Source organism: Silurus aristotelis (assembly GCF_946808225.1).
Source record: "Silurus aristotelis genome assembly, chromosome: 16".
Taxonomy (NCBI): Eukaryota; Metazoa; Chordata; class Actinopteri; order Siluriformes; family Siluridae; genus Silurus; species Silurus aristotelis.
In genome coordinates this window covers 18,783,669-18,791,023 of record NC_139589.1, presented here as the reverse complement: position 1 = coordinate 18,791,023, position 7,355 = coordinate 18,783,669, and positions in this window count along the sequence as shown.

The window sequence follows — 7,355 nt, the reverse complement described above, 5'->3', positions numbered from 1 at the left end:
CAGTTATTGTACTGTAGTCTTGGTTTTGAAATAAATGAAAATGAAACATATTTCTCGCTCATGGTGTTAGACATTTGGATCCCACTCTGTTTTTTCTATAGGTACTTAGGTATAGGTCACTATTTAGCTTTTACTATAACATTTGGCTCAGTCCATTAGTGTCCATTCTCCAAACTGTGAACACACTATGAGCAGGATGTCAACACCCCTACCTCACTCTTGCCACTATTACTAGACTAGAAGGAGGACATTGTCATAGACAGACACACACCACACACAAACATTCTCTTTACCTCATTAAGATATGCAGGTAATCTCTGTCATTGAGACAGAAAAAGGGGCTAAACCGAGAGTGCATATAATCACACACACACACACACACACACACACACACACACACACACACACACACACACAGACAGACAGACAGACAGACAGACAGACAGACAGACAGACAGACAGACAGACAGACAGACAGACAGACAGACAGACAGATAGATAGATAGATAGATAGATAGATAGATAGATAGATAGATAGATAGATAGATAGATAGATAGATAGATAGATAGATAGATAGATAGATATAGATGAGCGAGCCAGTGGCGACTGTGTCAAGGAAAAACTCCAGACTTAAGAGGGAACCCATCCTCATCTGGGTTGCACCGAATGTGCATTTATTGCGGATAAATGATGTTGCGGGATGATGGTTATGAGTGATTGTGATCAGAAGCGAACTGTAGTCCTAAGTCAGTGTAGGAGACTGTTGACATTAACTACATTCCAAATCTATCCTCAAAGCTCCTGTTCTTCCTCCGTAATTTCATGGAACCCCAGGGCGTTGATGAGAAACCATCCCCATCTGCACGGAGGGACATCCAATGGAAGAGAACACTATCCAGAGGCAGGCCTGGACAAAGTGGGACAATCCGAGGAGGGAAGAGGGGCAGGAACAGTAGTCGCTGGAACCTCAGGAGCATGTTTAATTTGTTAAGCACTGCCAATGAGAGTGAAAACTACAGAGCCCACTTGATCCAAATCCTGTTTTTAGTTTAATGCTGCACTGTATAAACAAATGCATTGAGACAGCTGCATATTAGAACCATATGTGGTTCTTCCACAAACTGTTAACACAAAATTTGAGACATGGAATTCTACAGGAGGATTTTGGTTGCAGTAGCATACATTTTTCTCTTCACTTCAACTAGCAGACCCAAACCTGTTCCAGCATAACTAAGCCTCAGTGCACAAAGACAGCTATATGACGATATAGTTTACATTGGTTGGAGTTGAAGATTTGGAACGTCCTACTATAGAGATCTGACTTCAAACCCTAAGGATGAAATTGAACACTGATTGCACCCCAGGATTCCTCAACCTTCATCAGTACCTGGGTTTTTGGCTGATTGAGCACAAATCTTTACAAACTTACTCCAAAATCTAGTGAAATATTTTCCCTGTAAAGTGAAGCTTAATAATTAATCTAACAGCAAAGGGGTCTAAATGTAAAATGGAGTGTTCAAAAAACACCCAAATGTTATCGTCAGGTGTCCAAAAGATTTTTGTCCAAATAGTGTAGTTGCACCACACACTAATAAAAGTTTGCCAACCAGTTAACCTATACTGGTGACTTGCAACAATAAAATCTATAGTCTGAACATAGAATTGTACTGCTTTTAGCAAAAAAAAGTTTCTATAATTATACAATTTAAAATCTGGACTTGTACTGAAAACTGTTTAATCGTCTTTCTTCATTTTGAATGGTTGAATTTCATTTTAATTAAAAAAATACTTTAAATATTAATTTCATTATCAATGTTTAATTTATATAAAAAACCTATTTTCATGTTCTTTTTAATTATTAATTGTTTACTCTACACTGTAGACATTTTTTTTATTGTATGCCATGCACATATTTACTTCTTAATTGCATGAGTAATTGAGCAATTAGCATGCATTTGAATTAAAAATGTTAGTGGTTGAAGCTTAAAAAACACACATCAGGTCAAAAGCATGTTCTTCTGTAAACACTTTATTTGAAGGGCACCTACATTTGGCCTTCATTTTTCAAGAATTGTATAAATATGGTCTCAATCAATGCAGAAATATACAAATCAAAACTTAACATTGCAATGTCTTTACATTACTGAAAGAATGCAAAGGTGTCGCTTTGAAACATCTTAAGTTCCTATTCATCACCTGAAAAACTTACACTTTTTTTTACATGAGCTACACATAAGATTTTTAATGCAAATGAACCACCAGCACTTGAGTAGCATTAAGTGTCATGCTTTTACATCAGGTGTGAAAATACACCTTCCAAAAAAATGCATGCTAAAAGATTTGAATTAATGATGTTTCAAAGCTTAATGATTGTGTTATTAATAAAGACCAGTGCAAGATACAAACAGTTTTCCACGTCCATTCTTTCCACTTCTTTCACTTGCTTTGCTTTATTGAAGCACACATTGAGCTTGGTAGTTCAGGAATGATGTTAATTGAGGTTGCCTGGTGGCTGTGTTTGGATAAGGTTTTTTTATGTGTACCTATGAGGTTTTGCAGTAGCCGTGTATGGAAGAAAGATGCATTGTAACTATTTTAGTCCAAATGTAGACACTAGATGTTTACTGCACAATTTTTTAATACCATAGTTATGTAATATTTTTCTAGGATTCATTGTTTTGACTATATATTGACTATATATTATATATATGTTTTATATTATACGTTTCTTTGGGAAAAAAGGTTTAGGATGAATTTGACAAGATAATGAACAAATCAGTTCTATTTCATATCAATAATAACTATTTTTAACTTAAATATATATATTTATTAGGAGTATGATTATCTATAATATGAAATCCAGATATGCAAAGAAAAATCTATAAATAAAATTTGTAAATTAGCAGAAGAAAGTAAAACTGTATCACATCACAAATTGTCGATTTTGCATTATATTAGTTTCAAAAACTTATAAGATTGTTAGGTGTATTTCCTATTGATTCCTGTAATTTTTGTTGGTAAATAAAAATCTTGTGCTTTTTTTTTTTTTTTTTTTTTTGGGGGGGGGGGGGGGCGAAGGGGGGGTTGTTGTTTTTTTTAGCTTATTTCATGTAAGATGCTAAATTTTATACCAGGTAAATTAGCCTGGCATTTATTAGTAAACATGTCTTGTAATGGCCTTACATGTGTTATTTAATTATTTCATTATAACAACTATTCCATAACCGTACATAGTGAGAAATAGTAGATGGCTTCAATTAGATATCTTTACTGCAGTGTTTATTACACTATATTTCCTTTCAAATGAAATATGAATGCAAACTTTGGAGCGGTTAGGGCTTTAAGATATTGTAAGAGTTTCTATCTGCCTAAAATCAAAACTATTCAATAATTTGATAAAATTAAATGATCTAACTATCATTGTATTGGATAATAAAAAGTCATATTGAAAAAAAAATTATTAATGTAGTAATTTTTACCATTTACCATTTTGATATATTAACAATGAGATAGTTCTGCAGTGTGTATTTCTTTCAACTTCTGACTATGGTTGTGGCCTTGAATGCTTATAATTGTGTTAGGAAATCCTTGGTGGAAATTATTGGCCAAATTCTATTTAGATAACAAAACCAATGTATTTTTTTCAAGCAGATAAAAGCAACGGCATCATCAACATCATGCAGACCCCTAGTTTTTCAATAAATTAACAATTGTTTTTTTACTACTTGCATGAAATAGAGAAACTGGAAAGTCACATGCTGAATTATATGAACATATCATTTATTCATCGTTTTATCATCTTTATCTATATACACCTTTAGTAACACTTTTGACGATTGGAAAACTTTTGAAAGTAGGTTAAAATTTAATATTTTTTTTATTGCCAGTATTTCACCCAGTTTTTATGAGATGTTGTGAACAACAGTTAAAAGAATACCCACTCAGCCATTTACAAAAAGGTTCAAAGTTCAAGGTTTTGTGTGTTCATGCATTTGTAAAGGCTTTTGTGGGTTGTATGTGTATATACATACATGTTTAACTGTAGTTGGCTGTCTGTCTGTGTCTGTCTGTGTGTGTGTGTGTGTGTGTGTGTGTGTGTGTGTGTGTGTGTGTGTGTGTGTGTGTGTGTGTGTGTGTGTGTGTGTGTGTGTGTTTGTGTGTGTGTGTGTGTGTGTCAGAGCAGAGATTGCACATTGATGGTCTGAGGCTTGTGTGAGTGTTAATGGAAAGAGCTTCAATTTGCCCAGATAAGTGAGATGGACAGCACTGTTGAAAGTATGTATTTGTGTTTGTGTGTATTTATACCTAATTATCCAGGTGCATAGTATCACATGCATAAGCACTACCTAAAACTCAAGTGTTTAGGCATGGGTTATAAAAATGCATGTACAGTATGTTGTGTGCACGTGTGTTTATTTGTGTGTAAATGTGGGTGTGTATGTGCCCGCTTGGCCCCTCCCAATCTCCCCCTCTGACAGACGGCAGTAATGGTCTCCCTGATCTGTGTGAAATTGCCCGGCCGCTCTCAGCAGCTGAGGACCCACAGGAGACAAACCGCCATTTAATTCCCACTGCCAGAGGTGAGCAAGCCCCGAGCCCTGGGGAGGGCTACCAATCAGCCATCCATCACACACACACACACACACACACACACATACACCAGCATGGAGTGGATGGATAGATTGGGGGGTGGGGTTAAAAAAAGGAGGGTGTTTCAGGCATGAAAGCATGAAATAATTTACTGGTGAGTATTGGATGGGGTGTGTGTATGTGTCTGGAAAAACCCAATGAAATCACCTACCTTGCGGCAGCAAACAGGGAAGTGAAAGTGTGCCATAGACTCTCCACTCCCCAGGGATACATTGTCTGAATTAAGGTTGTTCTCTTTATCTGCCATTTATTCCTTCATGTAATTTGGACTGTCATTCTGTCCTTCTCGTCCATTTAATTCACAGTTTTGTTTACTAGAAGTCAAGCTTTCCATCAGTCACTGAGTTTACCTTGCATTTCTTATTTCGTTTTCATCTGTGCTTGTTTTGTGTTGATGTATGAAATTATTGAGAACAATAAAGAGTCATCATCTTTAGATTTCTCCTCTGCTTCTATTGCCCTTTAAGTTTTTTCTTTTTAAATAGTACTTATTTGTTCTGTTTGTAGATGTAATAGAAATGCTTTCACCATGCCATCAATAGTCATAAAGAGTGTAATCACCAAAAGGTGTTGTTAAATTATGACATCTAAAGAATATTATAAGCAATAAAAGGGATCAGATGTAATAAAATACAACAGCAATATTATTGGTGACCTTTAGCCAGGGAGCATATTTCTAATTATAATAATTCATTGATTTATGTATTTTTTTGTACTATATATATATATATATATATATATATATATATATATATATATATATATATATATATATATATTTTTTTTTTTTTTTTTTTTTTTTTTTTTTTTTCAATATTTATCTGGCAATCTAGAAGGAAGCATTTTGTTATATCTTGCCCTTTAGTTTCTGGTTTATTGATTGAAGTTCACAACACTGAATGAAAAAAAAACACTGGAGTTCATTAAGGGCAAGAGGGAATTAGCAACATCTGGCATCTTCTTTTTTTTTTACCACTAGATGGAAGTTCCTTCAGTTATCAAAGTCACACACACTAAAGCAGACCTATGTTCAATTTAATTCAGTTTATTTTTATTTGTATAGTGCTTTAACAATGAACATTGTCTAAAGGCTAATTGTCCACTTATAGAGGGGAGACACATAAGTAATGACTTGTTAAGCAGAAAATCATATTGAATCTTGTGACACATTGCCTAGTAGCAGCTATTGTAAGGGGTTAGTTCAATAATAGTTCAATAATAGTTCATAAAACTTTATATACAAACCAGTATTTATAATATATATATATATATATATATATATATATATATATATATATATATATATATATATATATATATATATATATATACCCCAGCGTGTTCTAGTTTGTTGTTGTTAATCTTGATTTAAAATATAATTAAATACAATTATTAGCCTATGCCTTAAGCATTAATTGTCATCAGAGATGCAGTGGTCTGGCATAGACTTTTAGAAATTGGAGGGGGGGTCCCATCAAGGGAGCATTTATTGTATCTATGTAGGTACATATTACATGAAAAGGTCTCATGTAGGTCCCAAATGTAGAGTTTACAGTCTTAGCTAGAATAAAATCAGCCCAGCATCACTTATTTATACCATTCTGTGTGGTGCTAATGAATCACACACACACTTGGTGATATAAAAGTTTAAATTAATCAACTTTCAGACATTGGTTCACAGCAAATAGTGTAAAGTGTCATCTAAAAACAAAACCCAACAGTGATCTATTTTATCTTTGGGAGACAGGGGGCTTTTGTCAATGCTAGCCCATTTATTCTGAAGACAAATGTACTCAGTAAAAATGTGCTTTAATGTTAGAATATAGCATTAAAACAATAAGAATCGAACATACACATGAGTCATTAAGGTATTGGTGTTTATTTAATTTTAAAGAATGGTTAAGAATCATGTTAAAAAAAGTAAAATAGTAAACAATTACATATATTTGACATTCAACATTCAACAAATTTAATGTTTCTAAAGCTTACATTCACAACTTATTTTAAATCTTGCTGAAATACTCATTTCCATCTTTGAGAAATGGGTGCTACTGTGTTTGACAGATATAAGCACATTTCTGCGCCTCCTTATTTAACTCTTTACCGTTCATATTGTGCATCATGTTCTAAGTAAGCTCTGGTTGAGTCCCATTTGGTCAGGAATCACACTTCCTTAAGCTCAGGGGAGGAGCAGCAGACAGAAGAGTTCATAACTGGTTGCTAGGGTGGTCTAGTTTAAAAATTCTCTGTGGTTGCCAAGACCTTTTTATAGCAAATCACTCATATTAAATCTAATGCATTTCCACAAAAAGGCAACCTGTAAGTGCAAACAGTCCGACTGTGATGTACAGAACGATTTCTATTTTAATATATATTTCTGAAAACCTGCTTAATGATATTTTGTTCATCACAGTTAAACAAAGGTATGTATAAAACAACACACAGTACACTGCTAGACTAGCTGTACTGTATGTTGGTGCAATTACATTACATGTTGGAAATTCAAGACAGCCCATTGCCTTAAATTTGCCACAAATGTGTCACCATTAAAAAATATGGTCACAAGCCAGTGCAGCAATTCCCCCCTTAGAAAAACAGGAGTCCCATTCAGGGTGTATTCCAACATCAAGCCTGGTTCCCAGGATGGGCTCTGGATTCACCAGATAGTCTCTGAATGTCTCAGATAAAGCAGGTCTTGAAGGTG